Source organism: Lissotriton helveticus, chromosome 3_1 (assembly GCF_964261635.1).
Source record: "Lissotriton helveticus chromosome 3_1, aLisHel1.1, whole genome shotgun sequence".
Taxonomy (NCBI): domain Eukaryota; kingdom Metazoa; phylum Chordata; class Amphibia; order Caudata; family Salamandridae; genus Lissotriton; species Lissotriton helveticus.
In genome coordinates this window covers 180819819-180842502 of record NC_136061.1, presented here as the reverse complement: position 1 = coordinate 180842502, position 22684 = coordinate 180819819, and the positions used below count along the sequence as shown (strand labels likewise).

Genomic DNA, 22684 nt, shown 5'->3' with positions numbered 1-22684 from the left:
CAAAGCTGCCAAGTTCGTGATTTTACCCATCCCGTGCCTAAAACATGTTGAAATTTCAGGATTATGCCCTGATCCTCCATCCATGCTTGTAGTTGTAATAAAATGCAGGATACAGAAAGAGTTTTGCCTCTATGCCAATCAAGGCAATGAGCCTATATTTTTCTGGCTGAGTACGACTTTCATTTTTATAAATTGATTGAAATATGTTCCTTCTCCAGGAATTTGGTGTCTTGTTTTGGCAATGTAGGTGGTTAAAAAACGGCGTGAGTTAGTCTTCCCAGAAGTCGGGTGCTTGCTTAAATAAGGCATTTGGGATGCCATTTGGCCGTGTGGCTCCTTATGTTTTTTATTTTTTAATTACTTCTTTTAGTTGTTTAGTGTTAGTTTGATAGAGCGCGCAGGTCACCCGGCCAATTATTTCACCATACACGTACCGGGCCCATAATACTTCTCAATTTATCTTATACATTAATCAGGTGACCTTGCACACTACTACCAGTAACCCTGGTTCCTTCCTATTTATTTCTACCTGTACCCGACTAACCAATCCACCGTTACGGGTACCTATGACCACAACGGATCAGGGAGCTAGCTGTGAAAGAAAGGCAGACAACCAAAAACCAACATTTATCTTTCTCTGTATTTGTAAATGACCACAAACTCAGGAAGTTTTAAAGGTTTTATCTAGAATTCAGATTCAGAAAGCATACAGTTTATAACTAATAAGCAATCAATAATCAAGATAACAAAGAGCACATATCCATATAGAAAATATATCAGGGCAACCATTTATGAGTCTAATGAAAGATAAGAACAAGAATCATGCTAATCAAACTTGCAGAGATGAAATGTAAGATTAAATAACTCTAGATGGGGCAATCTTAGACACAAACTAGAATTTCACTACTGGGAAATACTTCAAAGTTGAATACGAGTTTGGGAAAAATCCTATACATCTATAGGAAGGGTAGAGAAAGGGAACACGCTATAGTTCTAGGAACCTTACTTCAATCCACTCGAAAAGGGAAGATTATAAACCACATCTATATTTCATAAACGGTATGAAGAGTTGTACTTAAAGGAAGGGTAACATAGGAACATGCTAGAAAACAGCAATAACGTATGAGCTTTCATTCAGTAGCTTTGCGAAAGCATGGAAAATCAATTATGCGCAAAGGTGTGTCTTTATTAAAGCAAAAGACAGAAAATAGAAGGTGCAGTATAGAGTTTCAGCACTATATATTTACCTAGAATGGTGTGAAAACCAACCCTGGCCACGGATCAGTCAAGGACAGGAAAAACCCCAAGGAAGGACAGTCATCAATGGGACAGCAGGTGCAGAATGGACACCCCAGGACAGGATAGGAAACCCAGATTAGGATCAGGACAGGACCACCAAGGCACGACCAGCACCCACAGTTTGGAAGCAACGCCTGCGCTCCACCCTCTCTGCAGCTATCGGCCAGAACCCTGACTGGGTTATCGAACTCCCCAGCAAAGTGCTCCGCCAGCACTTAAGGTTTAGTAAAACCTCTTGAGTCTGTGGATATTTCGGACAGAGTGCTCCGCAGCCCTCTGTATCAGTCACCTATTGAGTGCGTTGGGTCAGTGACAGGTCAGCTATTCGGACAAGTCGGACAATTTCTCTAGCTAAACCTAGGCTAGTTATACTGTTTTCGGGTCAGTGTACCACCCCCCCAAATGTTGCAAGTGTCAGAATCCCCAATTTCGATTGGTCCCCAAGTAGGATAGGTCAACACACCAATCACATTTGATTTTTACTAGCCGGGTTTTACATATTCTGGGACCGCCTATTGAATTTGGGGTTCCCATGACCTATTCTACAGAATACAATGGAAGATATACATTTGTTGCTAATGTAGAACATTTCAGCTTCTTCGGCTGGGTGAAGGTGCATCTTCCCAGGCACATCTTGGCCGCCACCTCTGGTTGGCAGTCATTCAATGTCACCGGCCAAAGTCTGTCATGCGCAGTAAAGCATTTCAATATGGCTTCTCGAGTGTCCCTCAGACCCTCAATATCGCGGTACATGAAAAATAAGCGAAAACAAATTAAAACATAGGAAATAAATGAATACACTGTATACCATGAATAGCTACTCTATACCCCTTTACTTATAATATACTAATGCGTGAGTGTTTTAGTGCAGACAGACAACAACATAAACCATTTGCGCAAGCTTCACCATGTGAGGACACAGACAGCCATCTTAAAAGCAAGTGCGCAAGCGCAAAGTTTCCCACCAGAACTGCAAGTACGTCACGTCACGTGAGTGTGACTAACGCATGCGCAGAAAGAAACCCGCCAAGCAGCAGCCATTTTTAGATACAAACGTTATTGAGTTAGTAAACACATACGCAAGCGTCACTAGGACACCCCAAATGTCAGAATAAAGGGAAATTAGTAAGACAAACAGGTTGAATTATTTTGTTATAAGTTATTCGAGGTTCATGAATCCAAGCAAGTCGCGTAATATGCGAATCCTTGCTCCATCAATCCCCTCTTTGATGATATTTACTATCATCACAACATAAATGGAATCAGATGCCAACTTTTTCACACTCTGTTCATTTCAATCTCTTCCAACATTGTATTCAGTTTTTCTTTTGTTTCTTTGTTAGGGTGTGAATTCTTCACCCTTTTATAAATCTGATTATTCAGTTCCTCTAATTCAAGTTCATCCACACTCCGTTTCACACCTCTTTTATTCACAGTATACTTCTTTTGGTGTTTGCGACATTTGCAACAGACAAATATAAGGAATATGATAAAACCTACTACTGCAATTGGCATCAGTACCTTGTACAACAAACCTTTACCTAAACTAGAAAACCAATGACCTACAGCGGAGAGACCATCAGTAAGTCTCTTCCAGGCACTGTCAACCTCCAGTGGTTTGAGTTATTTTTCTAAATTTGTAATGTTCCTTACATACTTTTTGATTTGTACACTTTTGTCCGGTATGTAAGTGCAACAATGTTGCGCTTTCAACATCCGGCAGACTCCGCCCTCTTTCGCTAATAAGGTATCAAGAGCAAGTCTGTTCTGTAAAACCATAGATCTGATCGCAACCATTTCGGTATTGACCAACAGAAATCCATGAGCTGTGTCAGTAGACAACAGATCCACTATTGTTGACAATTTGCAAATTCTGTGTGTGTTCAGAACCACTCCCACTCCAGGTATCAGTGCACTAAAAATACTACCCATTATTTCACCTACGCTTTCCCTTTTACTACGCACTAAGCCATTAGTGTTTTCACTGCTTCCAGCAATTTCATTCACATGGTATATTTTCGGGAAGACAATGCCAAAGTAGCAGCTTCCATACCAGTGATCCGGCAATTTGAAATAAGCCTTGTTTCCACATATATAATAAATTCCGGGAAACACAGGTTCTGACCCATTTTTGAAACCCCAACCTCCAATTACCTTGTAATTGTGCTCACATTGATTGGAACCAATGAAAATGTTATTATAATAACTAGTCTTTTCACGGTGAAGACAGAGTTTCCCCTTTCTCTCAAAATCCAGCAACAAAGCAGGACCACTCCCACCATTTGAGGTGCTTTCCATGTTTTCAGCCCACTTAGGAGTTTTCTGCCTTTTGTCATTTTCCTTTCTTTGCAAACTTTCCCTTCTTTTCTCTGCCATGTTTAAAAACATTTTCTCTTGTTCATGTAATGAACAGGTCAAGTTATCTCTGTGTGCTTCACCTAAATCTATGGTACCTATAGTCAGGAAGTATTCTCCCATATAACGTGTAACGTCACTTTTAGTATGTACAGGATTCAGATTTCCACGTATAGGAAGTTCAGAAAATATTACGTCAGAGTTTGAGTAGTAGTACTGTAACGGTCCTCTTTTGTAAAATAAACTAGCTAAAATACTACAGGAAATTCCATAAGTCAAGGGCAGGTGATGATAAGTCACGCCTTCAGCTACAGAAGTAGGTAGCTTCATGCAGACATAGCAGTCTTCTATCTCCATAGTTTCTACGTAATGTACTAAAAGGTTAGCGAATACATTTAGATGAGTCTGGTTCTTGATTCCGTGATAATGTAGTCCTCCCTCATCTGGTGCTTCTAAGTCTGGTTTTGTTTGTCTGAGGCTAAGTTTTTTCTCACGTCTTTCTACACTTCGTGTTGTCAGTTCTTCAGTGTCTTTTGTCACAGTCTGTGTAGGGTCAATGTTAGTGTTTTTGCTCACCATATAAGGAATAAAAACTGTTAGTCCTATCCATAATATTAACACTATAGCTACACTACATATGCATACTTTCCAGCATGTTTTACAACAATTACGTCTAGGCCTTCCATTCGCATTTGAATCAGACATTTTTGCTCAGAAGAAGTTCTCAACCCCTCTTTGTAACTTTGCACAGGTAGCTTACACTGAGCAACTTCAGGTTGGTTCGTCTTCTTCGGCAGACTGATCAGCTGTCTGTTCTTCGTCACTTTCATCAGTTATATCAAGGTCTTCAAATTCCTCCAACACTAAATAAGTCCATTCAGGATCTTGATATTTTCCGTTCAGTCTTTTTATTCGATCACTCCTTCTTTTGGAGCTCTCTCCAGTTTGCTTTGCTATACGGGAACTTTGTCTTCTTTGTTCAAGTTTTTCTTCTACTGTTTTTAGTCTCAGTCTCAGTCTGTTAATAAACCTTGGTTCAGTATGTTTCTTTTTCTTTAGTCTTTTAGCTGGCACTGTAGTTTGGCTTTCTTCTCTGCTCTTTTATTCTCACTGGTTTGTGGCACTTCTGCTTCTGCTTCTTCTCTTCCTGTCTGACTAGTCCCAGGTCTTGTTTCTTCTGCCTGGTTACTAAGCTGGCCTTGTTCAGGTGTATGCTTAATCAGTCTTTTAGGTGTTTCAATTTCTGTGTCCTGAACACGTTCGTCTATTTCTATCTGATCCTGTTCAAGCACTTCGAACCTTTGTTTTTCTTCCGCTTGAACTTTCGCCCTAATTTCTGTCTGTCCCTTTTCAATTTCAGGAGTTCTTGGAGGTGTGTCGATCACCTGTTCTGTCCCTATCTGATCTTCTTCTCCTTCAGATTTGACATGAATTTCGATAATCTGATTGTCCTCTCCTATTCCTGTCTCGTCCTCACTATTCCACTCTCTGTCTGCGTAAGTTTGGCTTCTTGGTCTGATTGGGTCATCAGTTAGGTCGATTATAGGTATCCACTCATCTTGACTGGTGCTCGGTTGTTCGTCATCAGCTACTTCAGGACCAACGTCTGGAGACCCCTCAGCTGGACAACCTTCAATGTCAGTTTTCTCGTCTCTGATCACCTTCTTGGTATGGCTGGCATGGATCCACTTTGGAACGCCGGCACACTTCACCGCTGTCGTGGTTACCAGTATCACTTGGCGTTGTTTTCCACACTTCGGTGCAAGGCAATTTGAACGAGTATGCTTCTTGAGTACAACCCAATCGCCTGGAACCAATTTATGGACTGGAGTTGTTGGACTGGCGACGGCGTCTTCCCCAATCTGGCAAGAGATAGAACGCACTTGGTCACCCAGTTGCTTGCAGTACTCAAGTACCAAATCATCAGAAATGCTTATCAGTTTGTATCCTGGTACCCATGCTTGTCTCATCACTCTTCCCATCATGATTTCATGGGAGCTCAGGCCTGTTTTTCGGTCTGGAATACTTCGGAATCCCATCAGAACAAGAGGTAAAGCCTCTATCCAGTTCATGCCAGTAGATTCACACATTTTCCCTAATCTCGACTTGATAGTGCCATTTACTTGTTCCACTACTCCAGAAGCCTCTGGACGATATGCACAGTGCAACTTTTGGGTAATCTTGAATGCTTTACAGAGCTGATCGATTACTTCATTCTGGAAATGCCCACCTCTATCTGATTCAATTGTGACTGGAACCCCGTACCTAGGTATTAGTTCTCGTAGTAACAACTTGGCTGCAGTAATGGCGTCATTCTTTTTGGCTGGGTAAGCTTCCACCCATTTTGAAAACAGGCAGACAATGACAAGGACATATCTCATTCCTTTACAAAGGGGCAACTGAATGAAGTCAATCTGCAATCTTACAAAGGGACCTCCTGACTTCCCAATTTTTCCCATTTCAACTACTGTTCTTTTCCCAGCATTGAATTTCTGACATGTCAAATACCTCTGGCAGAGTGATTCTGCTACCTTCCTGAACTTCGGGTTGTACCATGTCTGTTGGAAAACACGATTCATGGCGTCCCTGCCAACGTGTGTATCTCCATGTATCATTCTGGCCATAGAAGCAAGCAAGCGTCTAGGCATACTGTCAGGGCCCACAATGATACCATCCTCACTTCTCTGTCGACACCCAAGCTTTCTCCATTTTTCCTTTTCCTTTGGTGGAGCAGCATACTGCCAATCTCTCGATTCCTCCCATGTAGGCACATCCTCAAACACCATAAGTTGGCAGCTGTTTCCATATCCCCCCAATTTGATATTTACCGACATTCGATGTCTGGCACAATGTTGGGCCACTTCGTCAGCATATCGATTTCCTACTGTCACATGATCAGTGCCAGATTTGTGAGCAGCACATTTGACCACTGCCAATTCTTTTGGTAATTGGATTGCGTCCAGTAATTCTTGTACAACTTTCCCATTTCTGATAGGAGTACCTGAAGAAGTCAGAAACTCCATTTGCAGCCACAATTGGCCGAAGTCATGCACAACCCCATAACCGTACTGACTGTCAGTATATACGGTTATTCTTTTGTTTTTTCCAATTTTACAGGCTCTTGTCAATGCAACCAATTCGGCTACTTGTGCAGACTTTACTCCAAATAGACAAGATGCTTCTATAGTGCGTTTTACCGTGACTACAGCATAAGCAGCACTTAGGCCTACAAGTTCGTGTCTCAGACATGAGCCATCAACGAACAGCTCACAATCTACTACAGGCAGGGGCATTTCTTTGATATCTGGGCGTGGTTTAGTACTGAACTCAGTTAGGTCAATGCAATCGTGTTCGACCTCTCCCTTTGCTTCTGCAATTAGCGAGTCTGGCAATAGGGTAGCTGGATTCAGTATGTTACACCGAGTAATGACTACATTTGCAGCACCTACTAGGATCCTTTCGTACTTAGTCAGCCGACTAGGGGTGAGGTACTGAGTTTTAGTTCTTGTCAGTAAAATTACAACTGCATGTGGAACATACACAGTTACAGGATGTCCCATAATAATGGACTCGCTTTGTTCAAGACTCGTGCAAGTTGCAGCTACAGCTTTCAGACATCCAGGTAATCCAGCAGCCACTGGATCCAAAGTGGCAGAAAAATATGCCACTGGACGTTTCGTCAACCCATGGGCTTGGGTTAAGACTGACAGGGCACAATTGTCTCGTGTATCACAAAACAGTGAAAATTCTTTAGAATAATCAGGCATGCCTAAAGCAGGGGCTGTACACAGACATTCTCGCAATTTAGTAAAGGCTGTTAGGCTCTCCTCATCCCACTCCACTGGGTCCTTTGCTCCTTTCTTTGTCATTTTGATCAGAGGTTTGGCTAGGACTGCAAATCCCACAATCCACTGCCTACAGTAACCTACAACTCCAAGGAACATTCTGACTTCTTTCTGAGTATTGGGTAACTGCATGTTTCGAATTATCCTGATTCTTTCTGAAGTAACTTTCCTGATGCCCTTCTCTATCTGGTGCCCCAGATATTTTACTGATTTGGTTAAGAACTGCAGTTTGTCAGGTGATACTTTAACTTTATGTCCTCCTTCACCTAGATGGTTCAGTAGGGCAATGGTGTCAACAACACAGTCTTTCTGACTCTTAGATGCCACCAAGAGGTCGTCTATATATTGCACCAAAACTGAGTTTCCAGGTAAGGTTAAAGATTCAAGGCATTTTTTCAAAATCTGGTTAAAGATTGAGGGGCTTTCTGTGTACCCCTGAGGAACACGATTCCAAACGAACACGTGACTGTCGAAGGCAAATGAGAAAAGAAATTTGCTATCTGGATGCAAGGGAATCAAAAAGAATGCATGACATAGGTCAATCACGGTGAACCATTCAGCATCCCAGGGGATCTGATACAGAATCACTGCTGGGTTCGGAACAATAGGACAGCAAGGAACAACGATTTTGTTCACCTTTCTCAGGTCCTGTACTACTCTGTACTTGCCACTAGGTTTCTTTATTCCAATTATGGGTGAGTTACACGGGCTACTCATCACTTCTTGTATGATGTTTGCTTCTAATAATCTTTTTATTTCAATGGCAACTCCTGCTCTTACTTCTGCACTCATTTTGTAAGGCTTGGTATTGGGGTAAACTGCATTTTCTTTCATAGCTATTTTGATTGGGTCAACATTTGCCATCAAGCCTACATCCTTTCCAGTAAAGTCCCATACTTCTGGTTTTACTGTCTGTTGGAGTTCTTCAGGTAAGTCTTGTATAGTCAGTGGTTTAATTTCTGAGTCAGGTCTGATTAACATTAACTTGTATATTCCATCTTCGTCTGGAGTTTGTATTTCGACGCCCTTTGGTGTGCACAAGATGGTACAGTTCATTTTACACAACAAATCACGTCCTAATAAGTTTACAGGACTGGTGTCACAAACTACAAATCTATGCATTTCTTTGAAGTTCCCTATTGTAATCTCCATGGGCTCAGCAACTGGGGTACTAATCAATTGATTAGATACACCCACTACTTGGATTGCTTCTCCCGAGAGGGGTAGGTTTGGAACGTCTGCTGTTCTCACAGTAGAACGGGTAGCACCAGTGTCCAATAGAAAGGTGACATCATTGCCTTCAACCTTTCCTTTGATGTATGTCCCTGAATGATCTACCGGCAAGGAGGCGCCAAGTACGCACTCCTCGTCCTCCCCTCTCAGGCCCCGTCAGTAAGGTTCATCACAGAGAAAAGTGTCATTCAACAGAAATTGCGAAGTTGCTGCATTTCTATCCTCGTTTCCTCCCCAGATCTCTATGTCATCACCCTGCGGTGTTTTTCCCTTATAATTCGGTTTAGGTGCACGGGGCAACTGACTTGCCTTTACCTGTTGCTGGGTCTTTCTTGGCCTTTCATTCTGCGTCTGTGGATTTAAATCAGGGTTTTGAGGGTTATTATGCTGTGCATATGGACACTCGTCTCTCCAAGGCCCTATCTCTCCGCACTGGTGACAGGGAAATTTCTTTTTGGCTTCCTCTCGACTCATTTTCACTCTTGGCTTCCCTCCTCCCCCAGAACCTTGATTTTGGGAATTTTTATTCATTTTACCTAATTGTTTTTCCTGCTGTTCCGCTAGTTTTACTTGTGCCCACATAACCTTTTCCTTCAGAGCCTTTCGCTTGTCTGCCATCTCGTCCTCGCAATACTTTGCGTATCGCAAGACTTCATCTATTTTCTTAGACTGCCAACAGATTTTATTGTCTTTGATCCACTGACAAATTTCAGGTCTTAAACCGTTTACAAACCTGTAAATGAAATGGGTCATATCCTTCATCTCGATATTATCTATACCGCTGTACGTTTTAAACACCTGTAACAGTGTTTCATAGAAGGAGTGCACAGTCTCATCCCTTTCCTGCGTGGTTCTATCTATCTTGGTCCAATCAGTTTCCTTTGCAGGCACCTTTTTCTTTAGGTGTAACATGACCTGGTCGTATTTTCTCATCACCTCATCAGAGGGAGATCCTGTAGCAGGGTCCCTCGTGTATTCTTTATTAGGCCAATCAACAGCAATTTTACATTCGGTCCATAAATCCACAGGAACCACTATGTCGAAAAACCCATCCAGGTCTTTCCATATGCATTTTTGCACCTTTACAAACCTTTCCACTTGCCTGTACCATTCCACAGGCTTTTCTCACAATTTTGGAAAGTCATTTGTAAAGGACACAATATCCTGTCTGGACCATGGAACGTGCACATATTTTCCACCTGGCACTTCTCGCATGGGGTATAACTGTTCTGGCTTGTCTGCTTCCCTTAAAGCAAACTCAGAAGTCGTCTGTTTGGACCTAACCTCTTCCTTTTTCTTTGCCCACCTGGCTTTCCATTTGTCTACATCTCCCCATTTTTGCAACACGGTCAACAATTCTTTGATCTGAACCTTCTTTCCTGACACATTCATATTCTCCAGATCCTTGTCTGAGAAATCTGCTCTGTAGGGTTTTTGTAATGGTTTTGATTTTGAAATATCTATTCCCATACTAGCTGCAGTGTCTGTTAATTTCTCATGGAACACTCGGGTATCGCGGGTAAGTCTCTTACAGATAAATAGAAGCTCTTCCTCGGAAAAGGTATTTAATCTGTCTAACCCCACATTTCCTGCCATCAGTTCTTCTATTTCTATTCTCAGCTTGTAGATGTCTAAAGGTTTTGACTGAGGAGTCTGTCTATCTAATTCTCGACTCCATCTCTCAATCTCTTCAGGAGTTACCAATGTGACACTTTTGGTACCTGAAGTTGATTCCATTTGAATCTCTCTCGTATTGAAAGGATTATGTCTCTTCTGCAGACTCCTTCCTGAGTTCCTAATTGGTAAATCCATTAAAGAAGCTTCAGATTCACATTCACTCGTCTGATCATCTACAATTAAGGGCTCTCTTCGGGGCTGTACTATAGTCGGGGAAATAATTGGGGCTGGTGGACTCACTTGTCTATCCCCATACAAAGGAACAACTGGTCCAATAGTTACTGGGATAGTCAAGGCTTTAGGGCTGGTATTTAACTGGGAGAGTTTCTGAATTATTTTGGTTCTTTGTTTGGCTAAAGCCTCTCGCTCTTTTTCCTGCAGCATTCTTTCCAGGCTTATTTCAGGTACTATTTGCGGACTTAATGTTGGGGCAGTTGGATGCGTCATACTTGGTCCTTCACCATAATTAGGTTTTGGAAAACAGCTTCCTGTGTTTAAGGCTCTCAGTCCTCCCTCATAAGGAGGTCTTGAACCAAAATCTCTTTCACCTGAATATCTTGATTCTCCACTAAATGGTGGTCTTAGACAGGTGTCTCCGGCACCTATGAGTCCAAGGCCCTCGCTATAGGAAGGTATTTGACAGCTATCTCTTGGGTTTACAGATCTATTCCCTTCCTGGCACGGGGTCGTCGGGAAGTATCCTCTACACTAGACGATCTGGGACCTTCATTATAAGGAGGCGGACTTTTCATAAACATGTCATCTAATAAATCATCATCCGAATCCCGAGTGGGCACCCAATGTTTGCACTTTTCTGTCTTTTTCTCTCCCGCAGGACCACCCATTGCCATCATTGGAAACAGTCCTTCTACAATCATATTCTGTCTCCACTGTTTAATTTTTTTATCTCGGGTTTCTTGCTTTAATTTCGGATAAAATTTTGTTAACCCTTTGTCCAATCGGGGCTTGTCCCTCTCAAAAGCCTCGATCTCCCATTCCTCTAATGCTTCGTACTGCGTTAATCTAGGTCTGGGATGTAAATCATTCATTCAGGTTCTCAAATTAAATAGAATCCTGCCATTAAATGTTCCTTCAAACGGGAAAGCCAAAATTCCGTCATCTTTTGGGTATTCCGCCCAATTTTCCAACCATACACATGAGTGGTACCCTTTATCAAACATCATGAAAGATGCGGGGGTATTTGGTGGCGGTATGACAACACCTTCTCTAGTTTTGATAGGCTTGTCCTTTTTTAAATAATTCTTCACTTTATTTACAAGGGACAATTTTCTCTTATTCCCGTACATAATGCTAGTGTTATGCCCTTTCCACTGATCGTTTTCAAACCCTAAATGTCGTGGATCAGGTCTAGTATTTGGTCTATACGTGTGCCACATACGACTTCTGCGAGCATCTTTGTTTACAAATCACTCCCAATCCAAATGCAGCTTTTATTTTCGTGCAACCAATCAAATGCACGGGTTCAAATAATCTCGACCAATGGGTGCACGGCCTTTCGCGAGACAGGTTCTCACGCTTCGGCACTCACCCCTCCTTTACAATTTCAGCTCCGCTACACACCCGCTGTTTCGACCAATGCCAGCGCGGCACAGAGTGACGTCAGAGCAGCTCCGCAACTGACTCCCTCCTTTACAAGGTAACGGAAACTTGATTTCTCTTTTAAAGTACAAGTGCTTTAGTTATTTAACAACATAAACACATTCGCCACTGTACTCAAGTGTCTAGAAAGAAAAGATTATGTTTTACTGCAAGTAAACCTCTTCTGTCTACTTTTCACACACTACGGATAGATCTCTTCCGCCTACCCTTCACTCAAGCATTAGGGAACCTGCTAATTCTTTGACTCATCCACTTCTTTCCGGGATATATACTAAGTCTAAAGTTTCACTAGCGAACCCCTTTGCTGTCACTCAAGCTTCGATGAACCTGCTACTCCTTCCGTGTGACCCTTGCTAGGTTATATCACAATAGAAGTTTTGCCAGCGAACTCGTTGCTGTTATTTATTCAAACATATATTCGGAAAACCCTAATTAGTGCTTCCAGTTCTGCCTAACCTGCACTAATTTTCCTCTAGTAAGTGACCTCACTACGGCGTGGATTCTCTTCACCACCCGTTATTCAATTCCCCGGGGATTCCAGACAAACACTAAACAATTACTAACGAGTGGGTTAATACATAAATCAATATAACAATTAGAAAAACAATTTAAAACATTTCATAATTTTCAAAGCAAAAAACATTTCACGTGATCGATTAATTTCAGAAGTAAAAATATTCACAATTTAGCAGCAAAATCTTTATAGCAGCATCCGACCTATCTAACTTCCTTAACTAGTCCTACCTAACTTTAACCAGTCCCTAACCATAGCTCTGCTACCAGAAAAATACTGATAGAGCGCGCAGGTCACCCGGCCAATAATTTCACCATACACGTACCGGGCCCATAATACTTCTCAATTTATCTTATACATTAATCAGGTGACCTTGCACACTACTACCAGTAACCCTGGTTCCTTCCTATTTATTTCTACCTGTACCCGACTAACCAATCCACCGTTACGGGTACCTATGACCACAACGGATCAGGGAGCTAGCTGTGAAAGAAAGGCAGACAACCAAAAACCAACATTTATCTTTCTCTGTATTTGTAAATGACCACAAACTCAGGAAGTTTTAAAGGTTTTATCTAGAATTCAGATTCAGAAAGCATACAGTTTATAACTAATAAGCAATCAATAATCAAGATAACAAAGAGCACATATCCATATAGAAAATATATCAGGGCAACCATTTATGAGTCTAATGAAAGATAAGAACAAGAATCATGCTAATCAAACTTGCAGAGATGAAATGTAAGATTAAATAACTCTAGATGGGGCAATCTTAGACACAAACTAGAATTTCACTACTGGGAAATACTTCAAAGTTGAATACGAGTTTGGGAAAAATCCTATACATCTATAGGAAGGGTAGAGAAAGGGAACACGCTATAGTTCTAGGAACCTTACTTCAATCCACTCGAAAAGGGAAGATTATAAACCACATCTATATTTCATAAACGGTATGAAGAGTTGTACTTAAAGGAAGGGTAACATAGGAACATGCTAGAAAACAGCAATAACGTATGAGCTTTCATGCAGTAGCTTTGCGATAGCATGGAAAATCAATTATGCGCAAAGGTGTGTCTTTATTAAAGCAAAAGACAGAAAATAGAAGGTGCAGTATAGAGTTTCAGCACTATATATTTACCTAGAATGGTGTGAAAACCAACCCTGGCCACGGATCAGTCAAGGGCAGTAAAAACCCCAAGGAAGGACAGTCATCAATGGGACAGCAGGTGCAGAATGGATACCCCAGGACAGGACAGGAAACCCAGATTAGGATCAGGACAGGACCACCAAGGCACGACCAGCACCCGCAGTTTGGAAGCAATGCCTGCGCTCCACCCTCTCTGCAGCTATCGGCCAGAACCCCGATTGGGTTATCGAACTCCCCAGCAAAGTGCTCCACCAGCACTTAAGGTTTAGTAAAACCTCTTGAGTCTGTTGATATTTCGGACAGAGTGCTCCGCAGCCCTCTGTATCAGTCACTTATTGAGTGCGTTGGGTCAGTGACAGGTCAGCTATTCGGACAAGTCGGACAATTTCTCTAGCTAAACCTAGGCTAGTTATACTGTTTTCGGGTCAGTGTACCACCCCCCAAATGTTGCAAGTGTCAGAATCCCCAATTTCGATTGGTCCCCAAGTAGGATAGGTCAACACACCAATCACATTTGATTTTTACTAGCCGGGTTTTACATATTCTGGGGCCGCCTATTGAATTTGGGGTTCCCATGACCTATTCTACAGAATACAATGGAAGATATACATTTGTTGCTAATGTAGAACATTTCAGCTTCTTCGGCTGGGTGAAGGTGCATCTTCCCAGGCACATCTTGGCCGCCACCTCTGGTTGGCAGTCATTCAATGTCACCGGCCAAAGTCTGTCATGCGCAGTAAAACATTTCAATATGGCTTCTCGAGTGTCCCTCAGACCCTCAATATCGCAGTACATGAAAAGTAAGCGAAAACAAATTAAAACATAGGAAATAAATGAATACAATGTATACCATGAATAGCTACTCTATACCCCTTTACTTATAATATACTAATGCGTGAGTGTTTTATTGCAGACAGACAACAACATAAACCATTTGCGCAAGCTTCACCATGTGAGGACACAGACAGCCATCTTAAAAGCAAGTGCGCAAGCGCAAAGTTTCCCACCAGAACTGCAAGTACGTCACGTCACGTGAGTGTGACTAACGCATGCGCAGAAAGAAACCCGCCAAGCAGCGGCCATTTTTAGATACAAACGTTATTGAGTTAGTAAACACATACGCAAGCGTCACTAGGACACCCCAAATGTCAGAATAAAGGGAAATTAGTAAGACAAACAGGTTGAATTATTTTGTTATAAGTTATTCGAGGTTCATGAATCCAAGCAAGTCGCGTAATATGCGAATCCTTGCTCCATCAAGTTAATGTGTTTGAGTCATAGGAGTTAAGTTTTTGTAAAACTCCTTCTAGTTGCACACTTCCCTGATAGGGGGAACTAAAGGTTTTTGCCTTATATCTGTCCTCTGATGGTGCTTCCAGGTTAATTTTCACCTTCGTATTTTCATCATTTTGGATATTGTTATACAATTTATGGATGTGTTGTGCCCATATTACTTTGCTTATACATGGATTTGATGCAGCCTTATTCACTTTGTTAAGTTGTTTATTATTAGCCAAAATTCACTGCTATTTGGCAGTTTGCTGGCCCAGAGTAATTTCTCCCAGAGGTTTTCCATGTGCACCTTTTTTACCTCCCTACATTTATCCTTGTATTTCTTCCTCATTTCTATGATTTTACTGCTATCCATAGTAGTTCCCATTCTTGCTGCTATGGCCTTAATTCTCACCTCCCTTGCTATTTTTCTGTTCTGGTCGCGCAGGTGTATATTATACCATGGTTCATTCCTTGTTCCTGGAGTCCTTTGGTGTACTTGGTTTGCTGGAAATTTGTTTAATAAGATCTTTCCTAGATTCTCCCAGTCTTGTTCTAATGATTGCTCGCTCTGCGGCCCAGTATTTATTATGTATTCCTGAACGGCATCCATGATTTGCTTAGCATTTGTTCCGCACCACTTTAATATCCTTAGATTATATGTTTCTGGCATTTCGGTTAGGACTGTTGTGTTTCTTTTCTGAAACAATTTGACATGTAGTGCCAAATCTTGCAGGAGATTGTCACTTTCCGGGCGGGGTTTGATATAGAATAAATCGACTCTGTGAAAAAGTTCCTTACTGACAAATGTATAATCCATGGTTGATTGTTTTTTACCGCACAAAAATGTTGTGCCGGCCGGTCAATCCCCTTTGTGTTTACGTTCAGGATAGTTAAACCCAGGATTACCAATTCTTGTCCTAGTTCCTTGGCCTCAGACTCATTTTGTTCCGTTCAGTTCATAAAACTTTATTTTGGCACACATGGCAATAAAAGCTCTGTTAAAATAACAGTTTAAAATACAATAGATTATGTACAGTTTAAAAGAGGTGAGGTGAACAAAAGTACAATATTCCTGTTTCTGATGCAGCTTTTCCACACATCAACCATGGTTATAAACAGGGCTTAAAGTGTTTGTGCAGTGTATAAAAGAAGGGTAATTCAAAGGGTCATTTTTGCTCCACTGTGTGCTACGTTTTAAGATTGCGATGCACATCGAGTAGTAACAAATGAACACAAAGGCAGTACCTATGCAAGACATTAGTCAAGATAGTCCTCCTAATTGATTCTTCAAGCTACAAATTCTTTTACAAATGCTTTAAGAAGAAAATGTTAATCCCCCCCAAAGGAAACAACATTTACTCAGCCATCATATTTGCCCTCACTTGGCGGCATGAAATGTATCTAGAGCTGGAACCTTGAGGGGCAACAATATGTATAGCAATTAGTGTGGACGGGAATTAGTCATTATAAAGTATTCAATCATTTTGACATAAACAGGATAAAACCAATATATGCGAAATTCAACAATAAGGAGATTAAATCAGGAGGTGATCATAAGTAAATGCTATTCCTATTAGCAATCTTTTTTTTACTCTATGGGTGCACCACACAGTAAATAAGAAACGTGAAATAGAAAACACAATGGGCATATTTGTGTCACATTTTAACAGCCTGTACACATTGCTACAGTGTCTAGACCCCAGGTTCCTGCAAAGTTGCAGTACCCAACAAGACCTTGCCCTCCTATAGACCTGGCAAAAAAATAACACATGAAGCTCCGTCTCGTCTGCATTTTTGCACGCTGAATACTCCACATTGTTAGAGACCTTCCATTTAGTTTGTGAATGAGCGCAGTGGAAGGACTCCATATCTAAGGTGTAAATAGAGCTTCTTGGCGAGGAGCGGCTGAATGTCGACCAACACCGATCCTAGGCTGTATCTATTTTTCTCTTCCAGGAACTCAGCAGTCAGTCGACCCGCTGAAGGCCTCCTTTCGAGCTGGGTGAGTTTGTGGTCTCTATAACTCTCTACAAGGGCCTTCAAGGAAGTCATTTGGGAGATTTCTTCTGCTTTGCTCCGCAGACTACCCCTGCCCAGGCCCTCACATATGTTCTTGATGTACACCAACCATGGTAACTTCCCTGCACCTCGCAGCCCCATAACTTTAATCAGTTCTTCCCTGTATGGGGCTAGTACGGGGGTGCTCTGCAGGCGATGCCAAAATAATAAGGGTCTAAGGGCAAATTCATCCGCAATGGGCCTAATCCCAAGATCCATACAAAGAGGTGTTAGGGTTGTGCTAGAAGGGAGACCCATAAGTTGTCTAGAGAATAAATTCTCTGTGCATGCTAACGCGCCAGATGCACAATGTCCCCATAATTCTGCATGTATAGGGCAGCGCTCCTGGCCTGACATTTACACATTTCCACCACTGGGCTAAACAATTTATCAATACAGCTCCTATAACATTTTAGAATACCCCCGTAGTCTGAGTTAGTTTCAGGCTTGCTTTGTTGATTTGGGCACCCCAGTCCATTCGCTCTGTCAGCGTAATTCCCAAATACTCATAGATGGTTACCCTCTCCAGGGGTCTTCCATCCAGGCAGGGATTAGAGCGTGTATAGCCCTTGGAAGTGATTGACCCATTGATCAGGGAGGATGTTGGTACTAATCACCGGGGCGGAGTTCTCGTTAAAACAGGGCCTATTTACAATTCTCCAAAATTCTGCAAAGTCCCTGTTTTCTCCCGCCTCTCTCAAGTCTGCCCAAACTTCTACTTGTAGCACCTTCTTCCTCTCTTTCACTTTGGTTCTATAGTTTGATCTACAGATGACCACTTCTATCTTATTCCTTGTTTTGATTTTGAGACAAGCTTTTAGGTCCCTTAAGGCTTTGGAGCAGCTCTTATCGAACCACCCTGGGTTCTTGGAATCCTTCCTCGGCCCTTTGACTTCCAACATTTTATCCACAAGACTAGTCAGGGATGTAAATGACTCCACTAATTCTAATCCTTCCTTTAGGGGTGCCAGACAGTCTTCTACCTCTTTTCTTCCTTTTTGGACTAGTGTTTTATAGAACTCATGGGAATTTATCCTTGCCCACTTTAGTCGCCTCCCCTGGTCTATTGGTTGGAGGCTGGTGCCCCCCCCCCCCCTGTGGGTTTGCCCTCCCCCCAAGTGTGTATAATTTCCATAACAAGAGGCTTATGGTCACTAAAGGTACTCCATTTAGTTTTGACCTTGGCAATTCTATTTTTGGCAAAGGAGGATATTAATATATAGTCTATAATAGTGGAGCTCCCTCTTCCTTTGAACGTTGGAACATATGTGCCCTCTACCTCCGGGACTATTAAGTCGATAGTATGCGCTAGTGAGTGGGCTTCTATAATTGCATTTAATTGTATGCCTTCCTGATTGTGTTCCAAATGTGGCCCATCATTAAAAGGGCAGGTGTCCCAGTCTAGGATGTCCGGGGGCAAATTTGGGCAGAGATGACAATTAAAATCGCCCATTACTAATGTCATTGGAACCCCCCCCCCCTCTCTTCAGCTCTGCCTCTTGTGTGAGTCTATCATCTAGCTCACAAAGTGCGGCATTTTTCCCAGGGTTGTAAATATTAAAAAGCCGTACCCTCAGCCCTCTACTATGGAATATTACAGTTTGCAGGATGTGTGACGTCCAGGTTGGTACAGTCCATCTGCCTTCTAGAGTTAAATCGACGTAGAGCGCCAGCCCACCTCTCGCTCTTCCTACCCTGCCTTTTTGTGCAGGCACAAAAAAGCACTTGTAGCCCTCTATTTGGTATTGTGCCGAGCAGACTGCCCATGTCTCCTGAAACGCCAAAATATGGAATCCCTGGATTTCATTCCTCCAATCGGGGTTATCAAATTTACCTGATAAGCCCGCTATGTTCCATGACAAAATATTCAGCTTTCGTATCCGCACTTCCCCACTGCTCATATCCCGCAGGAAAGGGCTTGAGCCGGTTAACCTCTCTATGCCGGCCTTCGCTTTTTCTACAGCTTTATTGTTTAGGTATTCTACCGTATTTTGCATGTCTTCACTTTCCTCCGCTACCTCCCCTCTAACCTGCATTCCAGTCTTTTCTCCCTTATCCTCATCTCCTGCCCCTAGTCATTCGTTTTCGTCCAGGGACTGTAAGGGGCTATATCTATTTGTCCACTGGGGGCCTCCCTGGTATGCTATGGGTTGTAGGCCATACTCCGTGGGCCTTGGACCATGTCCATCTGTGAATCTACTTCTTCCCGGCAGTTGGAAATTTAATTGGTGTGTAACCAATTTCCTGGGGTAAAAGTATGCTAGTGGCAAGGTCCTTATCGTACTAGTGGTATTTCTGTTGTCATTAGCTAGTATATAATCCACCAGCTTCAGGTCCCTGAAGTTGGCAATAATGCAATTCCTCTCTATTTCTTTTCTTCTGGTTCCCACCCAATGTGCCCTTCTTAGATATACAATTTCCCCCCCTCTCCCTCCCTGCAAGGGTCTATGGATATTTAGCCAGGTTGTGATTTTTTGTTTAAGTTCAATATAGGTTTCTCTCTGCCCCCGTCTAAGCCCTGGTACCCCAGTGAAAATGACTACAAAGGGGCTTGCTTCCGGGGGTAGGTTTACACATGAAAGGGGACCTTGAGTTCTAGCATTTTGCTCAGTATTTTGTTGTTGATTATTTGTCTGATGTGGGGTGACAGTGTTATCTGGCTGCCTTAGCCCTCCTAGACCCTGTCTTTGAATTTTACTTCTATCCATGTTTCCATGTGTGTTTGTTCTCCCCCCCTCGTCTGCAGTTACCCCTTCAGTCGCAACATGCACCTGGGCGATGGTGCATTGATCATAGCTAACACAGGTATTTGATGCTAAGGGTAGTTGGACTGGGAAATTATTTGTTGGTACCCCCTTATCTATTTGTTTGGCTATTGGGGATTCCCTTGCCTTGCCCTGTCTCTGCAATTCGCAAGCTATTTTGTCTATTTTACTCACTAGTGGTTTAATGAGGCTAGTTATAAATGTCTCCAGGTGCTTTTGTAAATCTAGAATTATGGGATCAAGCCACCTCGGGGGGATTGGGGGGACTTTAGGTTCTATTATTAGGACTTCATCCTCTGTGTCTTTTGGCTTGCTACACTTATTGGCCTTTTTCCTGGTCCTTGTTTGCCGGTTCTTATTTTTACGCTTTTTAGTTAATAGTTTAGATGTTGTGTTGGTGTCTATATTTATAGATGCTTGTTCCTCTACTGCTAATTGTGCACAGGGGATTGCGTCTAATGAGTTTTCCCGGCTACCTACATCTGACGTGTCAGCGGGGCTTAGATCCTCAGTTTGTGTAGGAGTCAATGGCAGGGAGGTTAAAGTCATTGATATACGTCTCTCAGCACGCTCTATGTCCCCTGCAACCTTGCGTAACATTAGGTCAATGACCGTTGGAGTAGCTTTATGGGCTGGTACATCGCTAGGCTCTGGGCCAGAGTTTTTTGGTTTAAGGGGGGGGTTCCTAATTTGCTCTTTGTCGAGCGAGTTTTGGGTTTAATAGCCATAATTTACAATTCGCAATATAGATAATTCCTTCCCTCTTCCTGTTGTACTTGGAGCAATTAAGACCAGACTAGTTAAAACAATTCCACTGCTATGTCCACATTAACACCTGGCGATTTTCAGTGTTCTTTTTTCAATCTTTTTCACCAGTCCCTCAATCTTTCTGAATGTGTACTTCTGAGATGTGGATGGCAGTTATTAGAGTACCTTTCAGCAGGACCAAGGGGGGTGGCCCGTCCCGTCCCTGGTCGTCCCCGGACGGCCACAGACGGCCCGCCCTCTGCCCGGGCTCCGCCTGGCGTCGCCCGCGCGCGTCCCACGACGCGGGAGGTGCTGCTGCTGTTTAAGCGCCTCCGGGCGGAAGCAGCAGGCGTGAGGAGGTGGCATCCCAGTCAAGCAGGGGGCCCTGGGAACGCTAGGAGTTGTGGTCCCTTGAGGCGCAGCTCGTCCCCACTCGGCGGCCGGGAAGATCTTCGGCGGCGGGGGAAGCAGTCAGCTGTTTAGCGCCTCGCTATGTCCCTGGGTCCAGCGGTGAGTGTTATTTCAACAAATGCCCCCAAAAAACAAAGATAGGCCCCCGCTCCCCCGGAGGTGCTGCTGCTGTTTAAGCGCCTCCGGGCGGAAGCAGCAGGCGTGAGGAGGCGGCGTCCCGGTCAAGCAGGGGGCGCTGGGAACGCTGGGAGTTGTGGTCCCTTGAGGCGCAGCCCGTCCCCACTTGGCGGCCGGGAAGATCTTCTGCGGCGGGGGAAGCAGTCAGCTGTTTAGCGCCTCGCTATGTCCCTGGGTCCAGCGGTGAGTGTTATTTCAACAAATGCCCCCAAAAAACAAAGATAGGCCCCCGCTCCCCCGGAGGTGCTGCCGCTGTTTAAGCGCCTCCGGGCGGAAGCAGCAGGCGTGAGGAGGCGGCGTCCCGGTCAAGCAGGGGGCGCTGGGAACGCTGGGAGTTGTGGTCCCTTGAGGCGCAGATCGTCCCCACTCGGCGGCCGGGAAGATCTTCGGCGGCGGGGGAAGCAGTCAGCTGTTTAGCGCCTCGCTATGTCCCTGGGTCCAGCGGTGAGTGTTATTTCAACAAATGCCCCCAAAAAACAAAGATAGGCTCCCGCTCCCCCGGAGGTGCTGCTGCTGTTTAAGCGCCTCCGGGCGGAAGCAGCAGGCATGAGGAGGCAGCGTCCCGGTCAAGCAGGGGGCGCTGGGAACGCTGGGAGTTGTGGTCCCTTGAGGCGCAGCTCGTCCCCACTTGGCGGCCGGGAAGATCTTCAGCGGCGGGGGAAGCAGTCAGCTGTTTAGCGCCTCGCTATGTCCCTGGGTCCAGCGGTGAGTGTTATTTCAACAAATGCCCCCAAAAAACAAAGATAGGCCCCCGCTCCCCCAGAGGTGCTGCTGCTGTTTAAGCGCCTCCGGGCGGAAGCAGCAGACTTGGATATGGTAAACTCCCACCCCCAGCGGCTGGGTCCTCTCCCCCTCTCCGATCTGTCCAAATCAGATGACATAGTGCTGTTCAGCATGACAAAAGTGGGTTACAAAGGTTAGTAAACGCAATCACTTCTTATGTCAACACCACTTACCTAGTTGTAAACACAACAAAAACTATGACTATCTGTACCCAACCAGGGGGGGCAGCCAGGATCCCCCTAAACAGCATTTCCCTGGAAGCAGTAGGCTGTTAAAAATACTTGCGATTGTATCTGGACTCAAAAGGCAACTTTTATCGTCAGCGAAGAAAGGTAATGCTCTAATTCATGCTTTCAGCACATTTGCAAAGACCCTGAGTGCCCCTCTTTTCAGCAGCTATTAGCAATAGCTATTAGCAGTCATCTCTGCAAGCTGCGGCCAACCATCACATACACGAGCCATGAGAGGACAAGCCACAGTCTTACTGGACAAACTGCAGACCAACGACCTACAGGGGAGCATTCTCCTTGCCTCAAACATCATCTCCAGCACAAATCCGACTTGTGTTTGGTATTACAAAGCAAGGTCTGGGTGGAAGTTCCACTACAATAAAATGCTTCTACAAGATGCGGCAGACACAAAACGACCCACTTAATAGCGCTCTATGGTCGGCCTACAAAGTGTTCTACCACAAATATTCGGAAAATTACATCAAACAGTTGCATTTAATTGAACTGTGGCGTACAAACACGTCATATGATGTTTTTAGAAGGGCAAT

General features: G+C 43.6%; 1 protein-coding gene across 1 annotated transcript in view; it reads left to right on the top strand.

Annotated features, from left to right (window-relative positions):
* LOC144824465 (uncharacterized) overlaps positions 1–22684 on the top strand; it is a 304812-nt gene that overhangs the window by 60339 nt on the left and 221789 nt on the right. The window lies entirely within an intron of this gene.